The sequence below is a fragment of the Hyperoodon ampullatus genome (genome assembly GCF_949752795.1).
Source record: "Hyperoodon ampullatus genome assembly, chromosome: 15".
NCBI lineage: Eukaryota > Metazoa > Chordata > Mammalia > Artiodactyla > Ziphiidae > Hyperoodon > Hyperoodon ampullatus.
This window is the reverse complement of record NC_136928.1, coordinates 58,163,301-58,186,851: the sequence shown is the minus strand read 5'-3', so window position 1 is coordinate 58,186,851 and position 23,551 is coordinate 58,163,301. Positions and strand designations below refer to the sequence as shown.

At 43.8% G+C, this 23,551-nt stretch overlaps 1 pseudogene across 1 annotated transcript; it reads left to right on the top strand.

The window, feature by feature from the left end:
• Positions 1-5,560: 5,560 nt before the first annotated feature.
• Positions 5,561-22,807, top strand: LOC307064230 (tyrosine--tRNA ligase, mitochondrial-like; annotated as a pseudogene). Its single transcript has 4 exons — positions 5,561-5,717; positions 18,184-18,358; positions 20,833-21,070; positions 21,479-22,807. The product of its transcript is annotated as a tyrosine--tRNA ligase, mitochondrial-like (transcript).
• Positions 22,808-23,551: the final 744 nt, after the last annotated feature.

The window sequence follows — 23,551 nt, the reverse complement described above, 5'->3', positions numbered from 1 at the left end:
GATGTTTGCTGTGGGTTTGTCGTAGATGGCCTTTATTATGTTGAGGTAGGCTCCCTCTATGCCCACTTTCTGGAGAGTTTTTATCATAAATGGGTGTTGAATTTTGTCAAAAGCTTTTTCTGCATCTATTCAGATGATCATATGGGTTTTCTTCTTCAATTTGTTAATATGGTGTATCACATTGATTGATTTGTGTATACTGAAGACTCCTTGCATCCCTGGGATAAATCCCACTTGATCATGGTGTATGATCCTTTTAATGTGTTGTTGGATTCTATTTGCTAGTATTTTGTTGAGGATTTTTGCACTTATATTCATCAGTGATACTGGTCTGTAATTTTCTTTTTTTGCAGTATCTTTGTCTGGTTTTGGTATCAGGGTGACGGTGGCCTCATAGAATGAGTTTGGGAGTGTTCCTTCCTCTGCAATTTTTTGGAAGAGTTTGAGAAGGATGGCTGTTAGCTGTTCTCTAAATGTTTGATAGAATTCACCTGTGAAGCCATCTGGTCCTGGACTTTGTCTGTCAGAAGATTTTTAATCACACTTTCAATTTAATTATTTGTGATTGGTCTGTTCATATTTTCTATTTCTTCCTGGTTCAGTCTTGGAAAGTTATACCTTTCTAAGAATTTGTCCATTTCTTCCAGGTTGTCCATTTTATTGGCATGGAGTTGCTTGTAGTAGTCTCTTAGGATGCTTTGTATTTCTGCGGTGTCCGTTGTAACTTCTTTTTCATTTCTAATTTTATTGATTTGAGTCCTCTCCCTCTTTTCCTTGATGAGTCTGGCTAAAGGTTTATCAATTTTGTTTATCTTCTCAAAGAACCAGCTTTTAGTTCTGTTGACCTTTGCTATTGTTTTCTTTGTTTCTATTTCATTTATTTCTGCTCTGGTCTTTATGATTTCTTTACTTCTACTAACTTTGGGGTTTGTTTGTTCTCCTTTCTCTAGTTCCTTTAAGTGTAGGTTATTTATTTGAGATTTTTCTTGTTTCTTGAGGTAGGATTGTATTGTTATAAACTTCCCTCTTAGAACTGCTTTTGCTGCATCCCATACGTTTTGGATCATCATGTTTTCATTGTAATTTGTCTCTAGGTATTTTTTGATTTCCTCTTTGATTTCTTCAGTGATCTCTTGGTTATTTAGTAACGTATTATTTAGCCTCCAAGTGTTTGTTTTTTACGTTTTTTTCCCTGTAACTGACTTCTAATCTCATAGCGTTGTGGTCAGAAAAGATGCTTGATATGATTTCAATTTTCTTAAATTTACCGAGGCTTGATTTGTGACCCAAGATGTGATCTATCTTGGAGAATGTTCTGTGTACACTTGAGAAGAAAGTGTAATCTGCTATTTTCGGATTGAATGTCCTATAAATATCAATTTAATCTATCTTTTCTATTGTGTCATTTAAAGCTTGTGTTTCCTTAATTTAGTCTGGATGACCCATCCATTGGTGTAAGTGAGGTGTTAAAGTCCCCCACTGTTTTTGTGTTACTGTCAATTTCTTCTTTTATAGCTGTTAGCAGTTGCCTTATGTATTGAGGTGCTCCTATGTTGGGTGCATGTATATTTATAATTGTTATATCTTCTTCTTGGATTGATCCCTTGATCATTATGTAGTGTCCTTCCTTGTCTCTTACATCATTCTTTATTTTAAAGTCTATTTTATCTGATATGAGTATTGCACCTCCAGCTTTCTTTTGATTTCCATTTGCATGGAATATCTTTTTCCATCCCCTCACTTTTAGTCTGTATGTGTCCCTAGGTCTGAAGTGGGTCTCTTGTAGACAGTATATAGATGGGTCTTGATTTTGTATCCATTCAGCGAGCCTGTGTGTTTTGGCTGGAGCATTTAATCCATTCTTGTTTAACGTAATTATCGATATGTATGTTCCTATTACCATTTTCTTAATTGTTATGGGTTTGTTTTTGTAGGTTCTTTTCTTCTCTTGTGTCTCCCACTTAGAGAAGTTCCTTTAGCATTTTTTGTAGAGCTGGTTTGGTGGTGCTGAATTCTCTTAGCTTTTGCTTGTCTGTAAAGCTTTTGATTTCTCCCTTGAACCTGAATGAGATTCTTGCTGGGTAGAGTATTCTTGGTTGTAGGTTCTTCCCTTTCATCATTTTAAATATATCATGCCACTCCCTTCTGGTTTGTAGAGTTTCTGCTGAGAAATCAGCTGTTAACCTTATGGGAGTTCCCTTGTATGTTATTTGTCATTTTTCCCTTGTTGCTTTCAATAATTTTTCTTTGTCTTTAATTTTTGTCAATTTGATTACTATGTGTCTCGGCATGTTTCTCCTTGGGTTTATCCTGTATGGTACTCTACACTTCCTGGACTTGGGTGGCTATTTCCTTTTCCATGTTAGGGAAGTTTTCAACTATAATTTCTTCAAATATTGTCTCAGGTCCTTTCTCTCTCTCTCTTCTCCTTCTGGAACCCCTATAATGTGAATGTTGTTGCGTTTAATGTTGTCCCAGAGGTCTCTTAGGCTGTCTTCATTTTTTTTCATTCTTTTTTCTTTATTCTGTTCCATGGCAGTGAATTCCACCATTCTGTCTTCCAGGTCACTTATCTGGTCTTCTGCCTCAGTTATTCTGCTATTGATTCCTTCTAGTGTAGTTTTCATTTCAGTTATTGTATTGTTCATCTCTGTTTGTTTGTTCTTTAATTCTTCTAGGTCTTTGTTTAACATTTCTTGCATCTTCTCGATCTTTGCCTTCATTCTTTTTCCGAGGTCCTGGGTCATCTTCACTATCATTATTCTGAATTCTTTTTCTGGAAGGTTGCCTATCTCCACTTCATTTTGTTGTTTTTCTGGGGTTTTATCTTGTTCCTTCATCTCGTACAAAGTCCTCTGCCTTTTCATTCTGTCTATCTTTCTGTGAATGTGGTTTTCCTTCCAAAGGCTGCAGAATTGTAGTTCTTCTTGCTTCTGTTGTCTGCCCTCTGGTGGATAAGGCTATCTAAGAGGATTGTGCTAGCTTCCTGACGGGAGGGACTGGGGTGGATAGAGCTGGGTGTTGCTCTGGTGGGCAGAGCTCAGTAAAACTTTAATCCACTTGTCTGCTGATGGGTGGGGCTGGGTTCCCTCCCTGTTGGTTGTTTGGCTGTATGGCCTCTTTTGATGAAAAGGAGCTTTACATTTTAATGCAGATAAATTTATCACTATTCTCCTTTATAGTCTGTCTTTTTTGTGTTTTCAGGTATTACTGCCTACTCTCTGATGTTGAAAGTTTTCTATATTTCCCCCTAGAAGTCCTAAAGTTCTGCTTTTCCAATTTTTCACCTAGAATTTAATGGGTTGTTTCTGGTTTTGTTTTTCTACATGGGTTTCTGAATTCCCAGTGTCATTCATTGAATAATTCATCCTTTCTCTACAGATCTGCATGTTGCCTCTGTCATATATCAATTCTTCGCATACAAAGGAATCTGCCTGGGGGCTCTCTGTTCTGTTCCATGGGTCTATTTGTCTTTTTCTAGGTTAATACCACACCACCTTAACTTAATAAGTCTTATAAAGTAAGTCATTCATCTCCTTTTCTTAAAAGTTTCATAGTTATTTTGGTCCTTTGCTTTTTTGCAGCAAGGCTAGAATCATCTTTTTTTATATATATAAATTATTTGTTGTTGTTGTTGTTGTTGTTTTTATTTTTGGCTGTGTTGAGTGTTTGTTGCTGCACGTGGGCTTTCTCTAGTTGCGGCAAGCGGGGGCTACTCTTCGTTGCAGTGCCCAGGCTGCTCATTGCAGTGGCTTTTCTTCTTGCATAGCACGGGCTCTAGGTGCACAGTAGTTGTGGCATGCGAGCTTCAGTGGTTGTGGCTCGTGGGCTCTAGAGCGCAGGCTCAGTAGTTGTGGCACACGGGCTTAGCTGCTCCGCAGCATGTGGGATCTTACCAGACCAGGACTTGAACCCATGTCCCCTGCATTGGCAGGCGGATTCTTAACCACCGTGCCACCAGGGAAGCCCAAGGCTAGAATCATCTTATCTAGTTACACAAAATATCCTGTCTGGATTTTTAGAATTTATAGATTAATTTAGGAAGAATTGAAATTTTATGACAGTGAATCTTCATATCATGAACATACCTTATCTATCTATCAAAGAATACCTAAATCAGTGAAGTTTTATAACTTTCTTCATAAAGATCATGCATATATTTCATTAGATTTATTTCTGGTCCCTTATAGCTTTTGTTTCTCTTATAAATGTAAGCTTTAAAAGTTTTTGTTTCCTAACTGTGACATAAAAATGAAAATTGATTTTTGTATAATGAGCTTCTACTTAGCAACTTTGATGCCTTCTCTTAGAAACTGAGGCTCTTTTTCACACATCTCTAGAAAATCTGGATCCTTCTGTACCCGAGGAAAATCCATCAGCAGGTTACCTAAGCAGTCCAAGTAGGAGGAAAGGTCATTTGCTGACTCCCCTGGCTAAACAGCAACGCCCCCTTCTGGAGACCTGCCAGCAAGACAGAACTCTCCAGAGATAGCTGCTGGGCTTGTTTAGATCCAACAAGGATCTGGACAGAGTGGCCTAGCTTGAGGTCAGCATTACTGTTACAGAACAGAATGATCCCCAGGCAAAAGGCCCAGCACCAACTGGGTTAGACAGGGGGCTGTGTGGGTGACCTGATTAGAGGATGGCGTTTCTTGATTCGCCACATCCAGTCTGTCCTTCCACTCTCCCTACTTGGAAAGGCCTTGGGGACATCAGAAAGCAGGCCAGGAGGAGGAGGCAGCACTGCGTCAAGAAAGGGAGTTAGAGTATAGCCTGCCCCTGCCGACCCTTCACCGCCACTCAACTCCCACGATGTTCCCCAGCTAGGTTCCTCGTGAAGTGTCCACCTGGCCCGACTGCTGGAGGTCAGTTGGGCAGCTTCGAGAGCTTTGTGTGAGGCCAGGAAGATGTGTTCTACGGACCTTTGGCTTTGGGGTCATCCTAAGTAGCTGCTGGAGAAAGAGAGAGAGGATGAAGAAGTGATGCCCATTTGGTAGACACAGGCCTCTCACCAGCTCTCAGCTGTCTCCATGAAACAGTCCTGAGGCAACGTGTCTTCCAGAGGTCCCACTGTCTCTTCTCTCATTTCTCCATGGCCTGCTTGGGTGTATAGGGTCCTGATGACTTAATGCAAAGGCCTAGGTTTTAGTTCCATATCCATCTGCAACCAAAGTGTGAGCCAGTGGGACACAGTGAACAATGAATGTGCGGAGTCAGACAGACCTGAGTTCCAATCCCCGAGGGATCCCAGGTATGCCACGGTCAACTCTTCTGAGCTCTGGTTTCTCCCTCTGTTTAAGGGAGAAGAAAGTACCTTCCTTGTAGGGTTGTTGGGATAATTAAATTGAATCACAAACATCACTGCAGAGCAGATGCCTGATAAAGCTGTTTGATTCCTTGCAAAGTTCGTGGGGAAATCGCTGAATCACTTCTCCAGTTTAAGGGGGTGTCAGGTACTTGCCAATCTCACCTCTCCTCCAAGGAACCAATAAACATGACTTTTGCTGAAATGAGCATTTCAGCTTTATGACAACCCCGTGAGATAGACAGAGTAGGTATTATGGCCACGCTGCAAATGAAGAATGTGACTCCTGAAATCAGAGGCAGGACATGGCAGAGCAGAGATAAGAAGCCAAGTCCTTCCTGGAGCCTTTCTGCCCGGGCCCCACCCGGTCACCTCCCTTCCCCTGTCCTGGCGACCCACTCCCAGACCTCAGGTAACCCCATGGTTTTTAGCTCCAGGGCATCTTTTTCAGATGACAAGTTAAGTATTTCAACTGCCAGGGGCAACAGTTTACTGACTCACAGGACCCTTCCGGTCTCTGGTGTTTTCCTGTGAACAAGAATGGACTGAAAGGCTGTTGTTTTTCTGGCTCTTGCATTTCATAAGAACTGCTATTCTGCGTAACGCCCATAAGCTGGAAAGTGCAATCAGGTAAAGGTAGAGGGGAAAGAAAGGTTAATGGGAAGAAACAAGGGGCAAGAGAGGCTATTTATAGGAATCAGCAAATCATTATTTAAACAAAAAATGATTGTTCTTATTATCTATTGCCTTTATTATAATGATCTATGCATTTGTAAGGTTCTGGAGGAGAAAGTGTGTGTGTCTGTGTGTGTATGTACGTGCACTCACGTCTGTCAGTCTGTCTGTGTCTGTATTTAATCTTCTGCAGCACTTGACCTGGTATCTAACACATAAACAACAAACCTATAGAAGGAAGGAATGGGTAGCCCATCTTCCCAGAAACGCCTTCTCCTCTGGCTTTTGGTTATGTCTGACATTCGCATGATGAGGGTCTCCACCTCTTGGTGACTGTTCCTTTTTACTAGGTTAAGTACTAACTAGGTCTTACTCACTGTCTACAGAGCAGAGCAGAATACCATGGAAAGGGCTCTCTGAGCAATTAAACGGGGGGGGGGGGGGAAGCTGACCCATGGAATGTGGTCTTTCGTGTGATGGGCACTTGCTCCTGGGACGTGGAGCATGTCTCTGGCCTTTGTAGGAAGATAAGGAATTGCTCCACAAGGAGGATCCCTGAGAAGGCAAGTGTTTCTCACACCATCATCTATCAGGACCAGTTTGATTTGGGTCTGGCTCCGCAGTGCAGCCTGGGCCACCAGGCAGAGCAAAACTAAAGGGCTCCTGTACGGGTCAAGCGATGACCCTGGTCTCATTCCTTTAGTCTCCATCAAAATCAGGCTGGACTACTAAGGACCTCTGTGGAGCCTGCAACAGACCAGCCAAGGGGCTACTGATGTATTTTTTTTCTCATTTGTTTCTTTCCTTTATCATCTGATCATTGGTTTATTCACTCACTCATTCACTAACATATTTATCTTTGCCTCATTACAAAATGGATTTAAGGTGAAACCAATTTATCCAAAAGATGACATTTTTAAGTTAATTCACATCTATCATCAATGGTATTCAATAATTCAACTCAACAAATAATTATTAAATGCCAACTCTAATAGCAGTGAGACAATATCAGTGAACAGATGAAGATTGGCCGCACCCAAACGTACCTTCTAGTCTAGGTGCAGTGGTGGACAGGTAAACAGACAATTACAAGACAACTGCATGTCAACTCTTTTATAATTCCAGTGATCATGGCTAAACAGTCTCTCTTACTATCAGTCAGTCCCAACTATCACAAAAATTAGTGTTCCTAGCGGTTTATATTTTATGTACTCTAATGACATCTCACTAGTTGTCATATCATTCCTCAGCAACCAAAAATTGCTCCCCAGATTAAGGCTGATGCAGCAGAGCCCCCGGTCCCCCACCTCCAGCCTTTGCTGCCTAACAGCCTACTACTGGTCCTACCCAGGCAGGGGCCGTTGTGATGGAGTTCTCTCCTTATAAACGGAAGAACTTACAAAGAAAATACCAATGGGAATGAACGTTAAAGCAATGAATGTTAAAGACAATTTTAAATGCAACTTGCAAACTACAAGTAAGCATGGGGAAGCAGCTACATTTGCAGAGGCTCCATTCACGGTCTAGTTCTATTTAGCTCAGATGAAGAAATGGCAGCTTGGGCTTCCCTGGTGGCACAGTGGTTGAAAATCCACCTGCCAATGCAGGGGACACGGGTTCGATCCCTGGTCCGGGAAGATCCCACATGCCGCAGAGCAACTAAGCCCGTGTGCTACAACTACTGAGCCCGCGTGCCTAGAGGCCGTGCACCGCAGCAAGAGAAGCCACCGCAATGAGAAGCCCGCGTGCAGCAACGAAGACCCAACACAGCCAAAAATAAATAAATAAAATAAATAAATTTAGTTTAAAAAAAGAAGAAGAAAAGAAAAGAAATGGCAGCTTGACCACTGGCTCCAGGTCACCCCACAAGTAAGTGAAAAACCAAGACCCAGGAGCAAGTCTTCACTTCCCCAGTCAGAGATTCAGGGTCATGGCCAGTATTTGTACCTTGAGCTTTAACCTTTTTCTGAATGTGTTTTAATTTATTCTCTCAGTTTATCTCCTCAAGATGTCATATTTGGCAAATGGAGGGAAATCAGGCCATAGAAAGATAGATGACTTCCCTGTGGTCATTCACATTATTGTCTGGGTTGTAATGGAATCCTAGGACCCAAGTTTCCCAGCACCTGGTTTTAACAGTGAATAGAGCACTTGCTGTACCTTTTGAGAACAGAGGGACATAAGGAGCCTGGTAACTTATGAGAAAGCCCTGGCATGTCAAGAGTTACTATCATTACACATTTTAGCTTGAAGTGAAGAAAAGTCTCTGGTCTGGGCTGAGGGCCAATCTACTCTTTAATGCAATGGAATGATCTAGCACAGTAGTTCTTACAGTGTGGTCCTGGGACCCCCAACATCAGCGTCACCTGGGGATTTATTAGAAATGCAACCTCACCAGAAACCAACTGGGTCAGACGCTCTAGGAAAGGAGCCCACAGTCTATGTTTTAACAAGCCTTTGGGGGGATTCTGATGCATGCTCACGTTTGAAGACATCTGCTCTAGAGCAGTGTTCTCAAATTTTGGTCCTGGGACCACTGGCTTCAGGATCTCCAAAGGGAGCTTCTAAAATAGGTGCAAGAAAATGAGAGAACCAACCAAGGTTTACTCCTTCAGTCCAGCATTTCCCAAAGAGTCTAATCTTAAGTATTACTGGGGACCTCATAAAAAGGCCAATGTCCTGACCCCTGTCCTAGGGAATTCAGAATCAGAGTGGGAGGGAAGAGTCGAAACAGCCAGGCTCATATTCAGATGTCCCTTGTGGGGTGTGGCCCACTCATCCAACCTCACTTGAGAATAAATGCTCTGGGCTCCAGCAACCACTGGTTTACTCATAATACTCACCTCAGCCCAAGACAGTCAGCATCTAAGAGGGACCTGACACTGGTTCTCCATTCAGAAAATAAGTACTATTCAAAACCTTTGGTTTTTTTAGCCTGAGAAAGTACAAAAAATTTTAAATGCAAATTTCTGTCTCTGATCATTTTTCGGGGTTAATTATGGATGGATCAGGCAAACAGCGGCCCATAGAGACCCCTGAAAACAAAGCATTCAGTCAGGATGGAGAAAAGACTGTCAACAGACTAAGAAAGAAGAGGGAGACTAAGTGGGAGAGAGGGGCAAGAGGACAATGGGGGAGGGGCAGAGAAGCTGAGATTTCATGAAAAATGAATAAAGGATGATTCTGGTCCATTAAACTCATGGAAGGGAGCCCTGGTTGGTGGTTAAACATGTGGCTGTGTTTTGAGGTTGTTTAGTTTAAACACCAGTTCTTTTTCTTTCTAACCAGCAGTTGACTCAACCTTTTTGAGCCTCAGTTTCCCAGTCTATAAATAGGCTAATAACAGTGCCTCTCTTGAAGGGTTATAAGTAGCAAATGCAATGAGGTAGTTGGTATTTACCAGGCTTCATCAGCTGGTATGGCCACACTGATAGCAAGAAGCACTCAGCCAGTGTGAGCCATTATGATTCTAACACCTCTTTTGGAGAAATCTTTTCCAATCTAAAATCTAATTTATCACGTCTTAGTCAAGAGAAAGGCGGTACCCTGTAGACTATCCCTGTGGTAAGTCCTGTTCTTGATTTACTTTAAAACCAGACCACACAGCAATAAAAGATGTTTATCCGGCTCTTCTTTCCCACTGATGAATGAGGAGCGGCCGATCAGACAAGGAGCCTACTCCTGGGACGGTGGGGCCCAGCAGCCCTCAGGACACAGTGGGTGTCTGAGCCTCCCATTTTGCTCAGTTTAATCCGAGGTGCACCTTCTGTTTGCAGCTCAGCTGGGCTAAGCAGGTACTTCTCTTGCTGTTCTGAAGACTGGGTCCCTCTTCCTCACCTCAGCTCACTACTCCAGACAAAACAAGGCAACTTGATTAGAAAAGAGACCAGGTTGACAAGAATTGTATTTTCTCTGGGAGATTTCCTGCAAAGGGGTGGGCTGGTGCTCCAAGCTACTGGAGGTTAATAGACTACTGACTGGTTAATGGGTTACTCTCCACCAGTGGTTCTCAAACTTGAGTGTGCATCACAGTCCCCTGGAGGGCTTGTTCTAACACAGATGGCTGCACCCCACCCCCAGAATTTCTAATTTCAGAGTACTAGGGTGGGGCTGAGAATTTGTCTCTCTAACAAATTCCCAGGAGATGGTGGTGATGCTGCCAGCTCTTAGACCATACTCTGAAGACCACTACTCTACATTTTGAAGAAAAAAACTACAACTTATCAGAAAATATACACTATCATCGAAAAGTCAAATTAAAGGATACTCTTCCTCAGTGGCTAATTATAATGCGGGCTGGAGGGAAGCATAAAATACCATCACTAAATAAGCATCAGATTATCTTCGTATGTCATACTTAATTATAGTACTGGTCCCAATAACCAAGCACAGTATTCAGTTGATTGCTTATAAGGATGATGGTTGTCTCATAATTTTGTTTTTAATTTATGAAGAACTTTAGTATCCAGTATCCTATGAGATTGCTTGAATGACCCACTGGCCCAAAAGCGTCTCCCACTTTATGAAAAATTTCCAACATCAGAATCACTAAGTCCATGGTGTGCCTCGACCTATACAGGGAACTCAACAGGGAACCTGGAGTACCTTCTGGTCTTCTCTCATTTGGCTTGGGAACATTAATTAAATTAGTTTAACACTTTGGTACATTGATAGTGAGAAGCAATGAAGTTCTATGGGTAGGACCAGCCCCAGGGGACAATGAGATGGGAGGAGGGGGCAGCCTGAAGACTTGGGTATGGGGGTGGCTGCCCAAGGACAAAGGAGGAAGGGAGACACTAAAATAAGGTTACAAGGAGCTACTGGGTACCTGCTTTTGTATACAGCCATCTTGATTATCAAAGGGGTTACAAGATGGGAAGGAGAGGAGTAAAGGTGAGGGGAAAAACAGTTCCTGACTGCTCCAGAGGGAAATCAAAGAAACATTAATAACTTGGCTCCTGACCACTATGTGTGCCCTGTTTAAGTCACAAGACTCAACTCTCCCTCGTGTATTGTCCCAGTTCTCATCCCGAACCCAGGAAGGCATGCTTTCTGTACAGGCCATTCTACAAGGAGGCTGGGTCACTTATTTCTGGGAGGATGCGGTACAGGTCCACAGAGGGAGGAGACAGAGAGCACAACCTCGGATAGAAATATGTACCCTGACATTTGAGATGCCTTTTGCTAATTCCCTTGGAGACCGGTGTCAGGTAACTGAGGACAAGACTGTAAACACAGGCACCTCTGTCTGCTCTTGTGCTGTGAACTGTGTCCAGGACACTCTCTCCCAGGGGTAGCCTCATCGGGCCTAGAAGCCAGTTCTTGGCATAGAAATTTTGCCTGGAAAGGAATATTTTCATTGTGCAGGCTCAAAAGAGGCTTCTGGGTGAGTTCAGTGCCTCAGTGGACAGCAATGCACTCAAAAGAGCGGGGGCTGATTAAAGTGTCGGAAAACAGGATGGATTAGGTTAGGGGACTCAAAACACAGAAGGCTGAGGGCTTTTGAACAGAGCAAAGAAACTACTTTTCGTAGCATCCTGCCCATGAGCTCTGCCTGTGTTGTTCAGTCTTTAGCACAACCAGGCAAAGGTGCAGAAAGAGGCTCAGAGCTAAGTCACTCGCCTGAGGTCACTCAGCTGGTAGTGACAGAGCCCGGGCTGCATCCGACTTGAGACCCAGGCTCTGTTCATCCCATCACGTGGCCCTCTAAGGGGGAGCACAGTAGAGTCTGTAAATAAGGGAATAAAAGGTGGTACTCAGGTATTCTCTATTTCTGCAACATAAGAGTGTTAGGTTACACGTAAGTCGGATTGTTTAAAACTGAAATGGATTATCTCAGGAAGTCACAGAAATCCCTTTGGGAGTACTGCCCTGCCCTGAATGGGGAGAACGCGTGCTGAAGGGCACCCTTTGCAGTCGAGGGGCAGCCCAGAGGAAGAGGCATGGGTGTAGGGTCTGGAAGTGGTTCCAGAGAGTCACAGGGGAGGGTGAGCCACAGAAGCCTCCCACCCCCACCAAACACACACACACACAATCAAAAAGATTAGCTGAAAATTTGGGGCCTTTTTTCACACTAAGTCTCAAAGGAATGAGGCCGTGATGCAGGACAGGCGGCTGTTTGAGGCTGTTAGACTTGCCTGCGCCTCCTCCCTGACTGCATCCCCAACAGAAATGCCATCGCTTATTCTGACACTTGGAGGAGGAGGAGGAAGATTTGTGCCCAGAGTCCTTCTGAGCAGAAGCCCATCTGAGCCTGGGTGGTTGCCCTCTACAGGCCCTGCCAGGCAGCTGTCATGTGCCCATCCGTGGAGGGTTGGCTGGGTCCTGGTGCAGACCCAAGGGTCCGCACACCATGGGTGCCAGCCAAGAATGGAATACGGAGGAGCAAAATCAAATGCAAACCTTGACAGTCCCTTTGCCCGTGGACGTCTGCAAGCTTTAGCACCTGCGAGCAGCTCACCGCCAGAAACGAGCTCCTTGCGGAGGGGTTCTGTGAGTAACTGGATCCTCTGAGAGGCTCCCAGTCCCTAAAGACTGAAGACAGCTCACCTCGTGTCAGGAGCAGAGAGCTGTGCCCCCAGTCACAGTGCACAGTGTCAGATGTTCAAGGCAGGCCCTCTGACCAGCCCTGCCTTCCTGGTCCCCCGAATGCCCTTAAGAGCCCCCATTCACCTCTGCTCCCAGTTTGGTCCTTGCCTCCATGCGTCTGTTTCCTCCCTGTCAGTCTAAATCCTATTCATCCTTCAAGAGCTAACTGGAGGGACTTCCCTGGTGGTGCAGTGGTTAAGAATCCGCCTGCCAGTGCAGGGGACATGGGTTCAAGCCCTGGTCTGGGAAGATCCCACATGCTGCAGAGCAACTAAGCCCGTGCACCACAACTACTGAGCCTGTGCTCTAGAGCCTGCGAGCCACAACTACTGAGCCCACGAGCCACAGCTACTGAAGCCCGCATGCCTAGAGCCCGTGCTCCACAACAAGAGAAGCCACCACAGTGAGAACCCCGCTCACCACAATGAAGAGTAGCCCCGGCTCACCACAGCTAGAGAAAGCCCGTGCACAGCAACAAAGACCCAACACAGCCAAAAATAAATAAATAAATAAATAAATAAATTTATATTAAAAAAAACTAACTGGAAGACACTTCCTCCTTGAAGCCTCCAGGGCCACCCCTGCCTATGGAGATCTCTCCCTCCTGTGAATTCTTCATCCTCTGTCTATACCACTTATTCAACTTTTTCCATGGCCCCTACTCCCATCAAGGTGCACTGACTTGACTTTTAGATATGTCTGTCTAGATGATTATGCTTTTTGTAAAATTTTCTCCAGCACATAGCATGGTTCAGAGTGCACAGGAGACATGCAAATACTTGTTTGGCTGCCTAAGTATGAACTAAGTATCGACAAACTTCTTCCAAAAAAAATTTTTATTGTGCCTGCATTATATCCTCTCAGAAATAAATATCCCAGCCTTCTGAGGTGTATAACACAGAAAGACGTTCTTGCAAATACAGGAGAATAGAATAGGGCCTATCTACTCATGTAGAGAAAAAATAGAAAATAGAGAATATTTACAATCCTACCATCCAGAATCAACCACTACATATATATATGTTTGGAACAATATATCCTAACACTTAAATAGTGGTTATATATATATATATATATATATATATATATATATAATATATAATATATATAATAGCTCTATTGAGATATAATTCACATACAATACATGGGACACATGGGACACCCATAGGGAAAAAGATAAAATTGGATCCATTTCTCACACTAAACACCAGAATAATTCTAAATGGGTCAAAGCTCTAAATGTAAAAATGAAACCATACAAATAATAGGAAAAAATTGGGTGAAATATTTTATAACTTAAGAGAGGCAAAATCCAGAAGTAATAAGAGAAAAGATTAATAAATTTGGCTCCATGGCATTTTTTTAAGTCCTAAGTAAAATCAAAAGGCAAATGAAAACCTGGGAGAAATTACTGCAAATTATCAATATATCATAGACAAAGGGCTAATATCCTTAACAAGTAAAGACTCTGAAGAAAAAGCCCAATAACTTGATTTTAAAAATGAGCTATGAATAGGCATTTCACAGAAAAAGAAAAGCAAATGAAATCAATGAAAATACTTCTCCATTGCTCATAACAAGAGAACTGCAAATTTTAACTATACGATTTCTTATCTTTCAGATAAGCAAAAACCCAAAAGTTTGACAACACACTCTATTGGTGAGGTTCTAGGAAAACAGTTACTCTGCTACATTGCTGATGGGAATTCAAAATGTACCAATCTCTTTGGAGGATTTTGTCATGTCTAGCAACATTGCACGTGCCTTTTCCCTTTGACCCAGCGATCACAGTTCCCGGGAGTCTACCCCAAATATAACTACCAAAATTGTGAAATGACATACGCTCAAGGTTATTCTCTGAAGCACAATCCGCAATAGCAAAGCTTGAGTACAACTCAAATGTCCATCCACATGGGACTGGTTGGACAAATTCTGGAATGCACACACAGTGGAGTGTTATGCCGCTGTAAAACAGAATAAGGATGGCCTCCAGAAATACCAGGTCAGAAGAGTACGCATCATATTAGAAAGTGAGGAGGAATACAAGTTCACACACATAAACAAAAATGGCAGGATAAAGCCAAACTAAAAAAAATACATCTCTAAAGCAAGGAAGAGACTGACGGTTGAAAGGGGAAGAGAGCAGACATGGAAGCTGTACTTCTCTGCTTATATCTTTTTTATAATTTTGACTTTCAGCCATGTAGATATCTTGCAGTATTATAAAACAAAATCATATTTAGAAAAGGCAACCCCCATCAATCAAAAACAACCCCCATCAATCAAAACCAAACTGGAACAAACGAAACTAACAGTGTTATCATATTGATTTCATAAGCACATAGAGAAGAAGTATTTCAAGTGATTCTAAAACACGATATTTTGACTGAACACACCTAGTGGGATAGCACCTAGGGACAAAGAGGGTCGCAAAGACATCTTAAACCGATTTTCTCAGTCTTCCTAGATACTCCACAGGACAAATGACCCCGTTTTGCTAACAAATAAAATGTATAAAAACTAAAAGGAAGACATTCTTTTATAGATCAGAAGAGACTTAAGGGGACTTCCCTGGAAGTTCAGTGGTTAAGACTTTGCCTTCCAATGCAGGTGGTGCAGGTTCAATCCCTGGTCAGGGAGCTAAGATCCCACATGCCTTGTGGCCAAAAAAACCCAAAACCCAGAAGCAATATTGTAACAAATTCAATAAAGACTTTAAAAATGATCCACATCAAAAAAAAATCTTTAAAAAAAGAAAGAAAAGACTTAAGGGACCTAAAACCAAATATACCTGTGAAAAGAAAGTTTTGAAATAATAACAGAAAATAGAAATAATCAGAGAAAATTGGACTCTAATATTAGATGACATTAAGAAATTATTTTCAATTTTATTGAGTGTAATAATGGTATTGTGGTTACTTTTCAAGATCCTTTCTCATTAGAGTTTTTTCCCTTATGTCTATGTCTTTTTGTTTTTTATTTATTTTTGGCTGCATTGGGTCTTTGTTGCTGCCCACCAGCTTTCTCTAGATACAGAGAGCGGGGGCTACTCTTCGTTGTGGTGTGCAGGTTTCTCATTGTGGTGGCTTCCCTTGTTGCGGAGCATGGACTCTAGGACGCGCAAGCTTCAATAGTTGTGGCACATGGGCTCAGTAGTTGTGGCACACAGGCTTAGTTGCCCCACGGCACGTGGGATCTTCCCGGACCAGGGATTGAACCCATGTCCCTTGCACTGGCAAGCGGATTCTTAACTACTGCACCACCAGGGAAGTCCCATTTTGTTTGTTTGTGTGTTTGTTTTAATTTATTCTGAGCCTTTTATAAAAATTTTATTTATTTATTTATTTTCAGTGCATTGGGTCTTCGTTGTTACATGTGGGCTTTTCTCTAGTTGTGGCGAGCGGAGACTACTCTTCGTTGCGGTGTGCAGGCTTCTCATTGCAGTGGCTTCTCTTGTTGCAGAGCACGGGCTCTAGGCACACGGGCTTCAGTAGTTGTGGCTCATGGTCTCTAGAGCGCAGGCTCAGTAGTTGTAGCACACAGGCTTAGCTGCTCCGCGGCATGTGGGATCTTCCTGGACCAGGAATCGAACCCGTGTCCCCTGCACTGGCAGGCAGATTCTCAACCACTGCGCCACCAGGGAAGCCCTATTCTGAGCCTTTTTTAAGTGTGGCTTTAAGTAAGGTTCCCAGGCACCTGGACAACAGAGCTAAGAGGTGACTTCAGGAGCCCCTGGGTGATGTGCCAGGGCTCTGTCACCAAGTAGTACATCAAACAACTAAGTCAACGGTGAATTTTTCAGAAGGTGCAAGTGAGGAAATAGAGTCTTAAAAGGAATGACCTTATAACACATATTCTATTGGATCAAGTTGGTTGAAGTGGAAAAACTTTCTTGGCAGGTAAAAATCAAACCACCCATCAAAAAGATACAAGCACCCCAATGTTCACAGCAGCTCTACTGACAATAGCCAAAATATGGAAGGAACCCAAGTGCCTATCAACGGATGATGGATAAAGAAGATGTGGTATATATATATACAATGGAATATCAGTCATAAAAAAAATGAAATTCTGCCATTTGCAGCAACATGGATGGACCTAGGGAATATTATGCTTAGTGAAATAAGTCAGACAAAGACAAATACTGTATGATACCACTTATATGTGGAATCTAAAAAATAATGCAAATGAATGTATATGCAGAACAGAAACAGACTCACAGATACAGAAAACAAACGAGTGGTTACCAAAGGAGAGAAGGAAGGGGGAAGGAACAAATTAGGGCTGCAGGATTAAAAGATACAAACTACTATATATAAAATAGATAAGCAGCAAGGATATATTACATAGCATAGGGAATTATAGCCATTATCTTGTAATAACTTTTTTTAAATTAATTAATTTATTTATTTATAGCTGTGTTGGGTCTTCGTTTCTGTGCGAGGGCTTTCTCCAGTTGCAGCAAGTGGGGGCCACTCTTCATCACGGTGCGCGGGGCCTCTCACTATCGCGGCCTCTCTTGTTGCGGAGCACAGGCTCCAGACACACAGGCTCAGTAATTGTGGCTCACGGGCCTAGTTGCTCCGCGGCATGTGGGATCTTCCCAGACCAGGGCTCGAACCCGTGTACCCTGCATTGGCAGGAGGACTCTCAACCACTGCACCACCAGGGAAGCCCTGTAATAACTTTTTTTTTTTTTTTTGCGGTGCGCGGGCCTCTCACTGTTTTGGCCTCTCCCGTTGCGGAGCACAGGCTCCGGAAGCGCAGGCTCAGCGGCCATGGCTCACGGGCTCAGCCGCTCCGCGGCATGTGGGATCTTCCCGGACCGGGGCACGAACCCGTGTCCCCTGCATCGGCAGGTGGACTTTCAACCACTGCGCCACCAGGGAAGCCCTGTAATAACTTTTAATGGCATATAATCTATGAAAATACTGACTCACTATGCTGAACATCTGAAACTAACATAACATTGTAAATCAACTGTACTTCAATTTTTTTAAATTAAAATTTAAAAAAATTTTTAAAATCTAAGCATCCAATGCCAAGAGCACAGGTTCTAGAGACAGGCTGCAGGTTCAAATTTCAGCTCTGCTGCTTCCTAATCTGGGGGCCTTGGGCCAGTTACTTAGCCTCCCTGTGCCTCCGTTTCCCTGTCTTCATAGGGGAGTAATAATAATACCTACCCCACAGGGCTGTTGTGAGTAAATACATGTAAGTTAAATACATGTAAAGTGCTTAGAGCTGTGACTGGCACCTAAGAAGCGTAATATGTTAGTAAATACAATAAATCTTTTTTTAAGCCTTTTTAAAAATTATTATTATTTTTTTGGCCATGCTGTGTGGCTTGTGGGATTTTAGTTCCCCAACCAGGGATCGAACCCAGGCCCTCAACAGTGGAGTCCTAACCACTGGACTGCCAGGGAATTCCCTTAAGCACTTAATTTTTGAAATAAATTTATCAGTCATATATATTGCTCCTTTTAGTTTTCCAAAGGAAATAAAGTTCATTGAAATTCCTCAATAAAGTGTCTAGATTTTTTTTGCACCTTTAAATAGAGAGCTTGTTAGTGGGGAAATATAACACAATACAGTAGATCCTGACATCCTCCCGGCAGCTCTGCTCCTGCAGTGGTGCGCCCTCTTCCGGCTGATTCTGGATGGTGACCCCACCCTGGGTTCTGAGGAGTGGAGGGGCTCAAGGCTGCCCTTTATTGAGGGCAGACCAGGCCAGGTGCCAAACAACCTCAGGACTACCTCCTCCAGGAAGGTTTCCGTCATCCCTTGGTCCAGGTTAGGTGCCCTTCTTTGCCTCTTTTCCTACAGTGAGTAACCACTACCTGAGGGCATCCTCCTCACATTACACTGAAGTTCCCATTGTGTTTATCTCCCTGCAGGATGGCACCTGGTAAGGGTAGAGCTTTGCCTTCCTTGCTCTCCTGTGTAACCCCTAGCACAGTGCCTGCCACACCATTTGTCAAACTGAACTGGGTTTCAGTATCACCTTGCTGATAGAGAGCCTCATGCCTGAGCAGAGAGGAACAGATGAAAGAGGAGGCCACACACAAATGCCATCTGCATTTCCACACGGAGCCTGCCTTGCCCATCAAAACTTAAATCCCATCTCATTAAAAGCATGTTGTCTAATTCCCCTCAGTGTATGTTCCTTGCTTCGCTCCACAATCATTTACTGAAGATGCCCCTGATATATAATCGTGCCCTCCAAAAACTTTAGACTGGTGAAAGAAATGAGCCTCATCAAAAGACACAATCAACAGTGAAAAGGCAACCGACGGAATGGAAGGAAATATTTGCGAATCGTATACCTGGTAAGTGGTTACTATCCAGAATATATAAAGAACTTCTACAACTCAATAATAATAACAACTATAACAACAGCAACAACCCAATTTTAAAGTGGGCAAAGGATGTGACTAGACATTTCTCCAAAGAAGACATACAAATGACCAACAAGCATATGAAAAAATGCTCACCATCACTATCCATTAGGTAAATGCAAGTCAGAACCACCATGAGATAATACCTCACATCCATCAGGGTGGCTACCAAAAAAACAGAAAATAACAACTGTTGGCCAGGATGTGGAAAAATAGGAACCCTTGTGCCCTGCTGGTAGGAAAGTAAAATAGTGCAGCCACTGTGGAAAACAGTATGGAGATTCCTCAAAAAATTAAAAATATAATTTCCATATGACCCTTGTAAGGGACCGAATGTTTGTTTCCCCCTAATATTCTTATGTTGAAATCCTAACCCCCATTGTGATGGCATTTGGAGCTGGGGCCTCTGGGAGGTGAGGTGATTAGGTCATGAGGGCAGAGTCCTTATGATGGGATTAGTGCCCTTATAAAAAAGACCCCACAGAGCTCCCTCACCCATTCCACCATGTGAGGACACAGCAAAAAGACAGTCGTCTATGAACCAGGAAGCAAATCTCACCAGACACCTAATCATGCCCTGATCTTGCACTTTTCAGTCTCCAGAACCATGAGAAATAAATTTCTGCTGTCTATAAGCCACCCAGGATATGGTATTCTGTTACAACAGCCCAAACAGACAAAGACAAGCCAGCAATCCCACTTCCGGGTGTATATCTAAAAGAATCCAAAGCAGGATCTTGAAGAGATATTTGCATACTCATATTCATAATAGCACTATTCACAATAGCCAAGAAGTGGAAGCAACCCAAGTATCCATCGACCGATATCATTAAAGTGTATGTATACATACAATGGAATATTACTAAGCCTCAAAAAAGAAGGAAATTCTGACACATGCTACAACACAAAGGAACCTGGAGAACATTATGCTAAGTGACATAAACTAGTCACAAAAAGTCAAATCCTGTATGATCCCACTTCTATGAGATATCTAGAGAAGTCAAATTCATAGAAACAGAAAGTACATCGATAGTAACTAGGGGCTGGGGGCAGCAGGAAATGGGAAGTTGTTCAATGGGCAGAGAGTTTCAGTTCTGCAAGATTAAAAAGTTCTGGAGGTTGGTTGCACAACAGTGTGAATATACTTAACACTGTACACTTAGAAATGTTTAAGATAATAAATCTTATGGCTTTTTTTCCCACAATTTTAAAAAAGAGAGATAAGCCAAGTGCAAAAAAAATTCTAAAGATTTTATTGAATAATGTCAACTAGTTGGGAGATAAAAACATGATTTTTCTTCCTATAATTACTCTCCAACTAGTCCAAATTGGCTCATCCCTCTTTTCCTAAATAGTGGGTCCCTTAATCACTTCTTTGCCGTATTCTATAGCTTTCCAGTCACCTTTGATCATTTCAGATTTAAGACTGAGTCTGTAACCCAGCAGAACCCTATGGAGCCTTCCTGGGACCGATTCCCCCTGTCCTCCTGGTCAAATCCATCTTAGTATGTGATTTGCTGCAGCAGTTCAAAAATAATTTCTCTATAATCTTCCTGTCTTGTGATCTCACAGTTAAACAAGTCAAGACTTTTCAAATTTTTAAGATTTTGCAGAGCTTCTACTATACCAAGATCTTTGATTTTGTTTCCACTCAAATTGAGGTAGGTAAGATTTGGACATTTCTCTGCCAGGATATTCAAGCCTCCAGAAATTATACTGTCACTAAATTCCAACTTTCAAAGTTTACTCAAGCTTACTCAAGCTGGGCAGTCGGGCCAGTGAACTTTGTTCCACATTAGCCATACTCGGAAACTCTTGTTTTTTAAAAGTATCATTCAGGCTTTCAGCTTCCCCATTGTTCTCTCACAGGGCCGGTATTACCGGAAACAGACCAGAACTAGATAAACCAGAGCTCGCTGGCCTCTCAGGGTCGCAGTTCCCTAGCACAAGAATGGAAATTTTCCTACCTACTGTCCCAAACGGGGGTCCAGACCAGCCTCAGTCCATCCGGACTTTCCCAGCACCACTCAGGTGGTGCCGGACGGCGGAAGGACTCCTCCCCTCAGAGGGGAAAACCCAGTTAAAGCGGCACTCCGCTCAAAACCAGGTGACCAAGTCTCACACCTTTCCCCCCGCCCCCCCAAAAAGGAAAATCTCCAATCAAGGCATCCCAGTAGGGAAGTACACCCTGGTGTCCTCACGCTCGAGGTTCTGCCACTCACCAGAGACGTCTCAAAGATCAGACAAGACCAAACCAGACCAGCACCGTTTCATCCTCATCCTCCTCCTCCTCCTCCTCCTCCTCCTCCTCCTCCTCCTCCTCCTCCTCCTCTTCCTCATATCCTTCAGGTGGACCACCTTCCTCTTCATAGTGTTCATCTCCATCCTCATCATCCTCTTCCTCTTAGCCTGGGGCTTCGCCAAGATGGCGGCGCCCATGTGGCCGTGCGTTTCCCAGGGTCGGTGGTTTGGTACCTGAGGAGGGTCATGAGTCCGGCCTCTGGGGCTGCGTGAGGCCCACACGGGCGCTCAGGGGTTTCTGGTGGTGCAGAAGGCTTGGGGGTCTGTTGAAGGAATTCTTCTCCGGGAGGGGGGTGAAGACAGAGCTCCCAGAGCTCTTCCACCGCGGCGACTTGCCCCAGATTATCTACACGCGGCTTCGACCCCACGGCCGGCTCACTTCATGTGGGGCATCTGCTGGCGCTGCTGGGCCTGTCTCACTCCCAGCGAGCAGGCCACAGCACGATCGCGCTGGCGGGAGGCGCCGCAGCGCGCCTGGGAGACACGAGCGGTGGTTCCAAGGCGCGCGAGGCACTGGACGCAGAGCACCTGCAGATCAATGCGCCTGCCCTGCAGCAAGGGCTCAAGGCCCTGGCGGCTGATCACCAGCAGCTCTTCACTAACGCGCGGACCCAGGGCAGCTTCACCTTGCTGGACACCTCGGCGTGGTCCCAGAAGTATCACCTGGTGCACTTCCTAGCTGCAGTGGGCGGCCACTTCCGCAGGGGCACGCTGCTGAGCCGACTGAGCATGCAGACTCAGCTCAAGAGCCTGGAAGGCATGAGTTTGGCCAAGTTTTTAATCAGGTGCTCCAGGCCTATGATTGCTACTACCTGTTCTAGCCTTATGGATGCCGGGTCCAACTAGGTGGATCTGATCAGCTGGGCAATATCATGTCTGGATATGAGTTCATCCATAAGTTCACTGGAGAAGACATATTTAGAATCTGTTCCTCTAATTACAACTGGAGCAAAATTGGGAAAGTCCACTGGCAATGCTGTTTGGCTAAACAGATAAGACATCTCCATTTGAATTGTATAAAGTCTTTGTGAGGCAGCAAGATGATGTGGTAGAAAGGTCCCTGAAGCTCTTCACTTTTATGCCCCTTCCGGAGATTGACCACATAATGTAGCTGCATGTCAGAGAGCCAGAAAAGCGGGGTGGTCAGAAATGACTCGCTGCAGAAGTAACAAAGCTTGTTCATGGACAAGAAGGACTGGAGTCTGCTAAAAGGTGTACACAAGCCCTTTAACATAGTAGCATAGATGCACTAGAGGTCATGTCTGATCAAACTCTTTTAGAGTTTTTAAAAGAAGCTTCATCTTCTGAATTAGTTCTTGACCCTGGAACAAGCATCCTAGATACCTGCTGCAAAGTAAATGCCATTTCAAATGGACCCCGAGGGTATCGGATGATAACAGAAGGCGGAATCAGTATAAATCACAGACAAGTAAAAAATTCTGAGACTGTTTTAGTTGTTGGACAACGTATTCTTAAGAATGGGCTTTGGTTACTTAAAATAGGAAAAAGAAATTTCTACATTATAAAATGGCTTCAGCAATGATGAAAAATCCTTCTGGTGGTTCAAACTTATGCACAATTCATTCTCAAGACATACGAACTTACACCTTCGCTTATGCAAATCAAACAATAGGCAGGTGGGGGACAGGGGAGGGGTGTCTCAGGAAGGCCTCATAGGGTCCTGCTCGGTAACACGAGAACAAGAAGTTGCAGGACTTGTAGGCAGCACCGTTCAGCTACATCAGACGTGTGTGAAGGGGGTCATAGATATGAAGTTGGAACATGCCCAACCACGCCCAGGACTATTTCCTGTCACATTTGGCTCAGTCTGCTTTGAGGAGGGATAGAGACAGCTGTGTGGCCCTTCTCAGGACCAGCACAGGCAGATCAAGCTGAGAGCACTGAAGTTCACTTGTGCTGGCAAGGAGCCATCGGCCTTGAAAACAGGGTCCATTTATGGTTTACCTTTTCCTTTGTCTCGGGACATAAAATTAGCAAAATTTCTCCTGCAGCCAATCACCGTTTTCTGTGGGCTTCTTGCAGAAGCGCCAGCTGTCACTCCATGACTCAGATCACTCCACACAGCACATTCTAACCTGAATGACACTGGCCAAAATGCACTAGCCATTGGTCCCGCCTGCTTTGAAGTTCCATCGTTGCACAGCCCAATCTTAGCAGAAGGAAGCCCGCTCAAGGAAGCAGAGCTGAAGGTTAGCTCTGACCCCTGACTTGCCATGTGACTTTGGACAAGTTAGTCTGAACATCAAATTCATCAGAAAAATAGGAG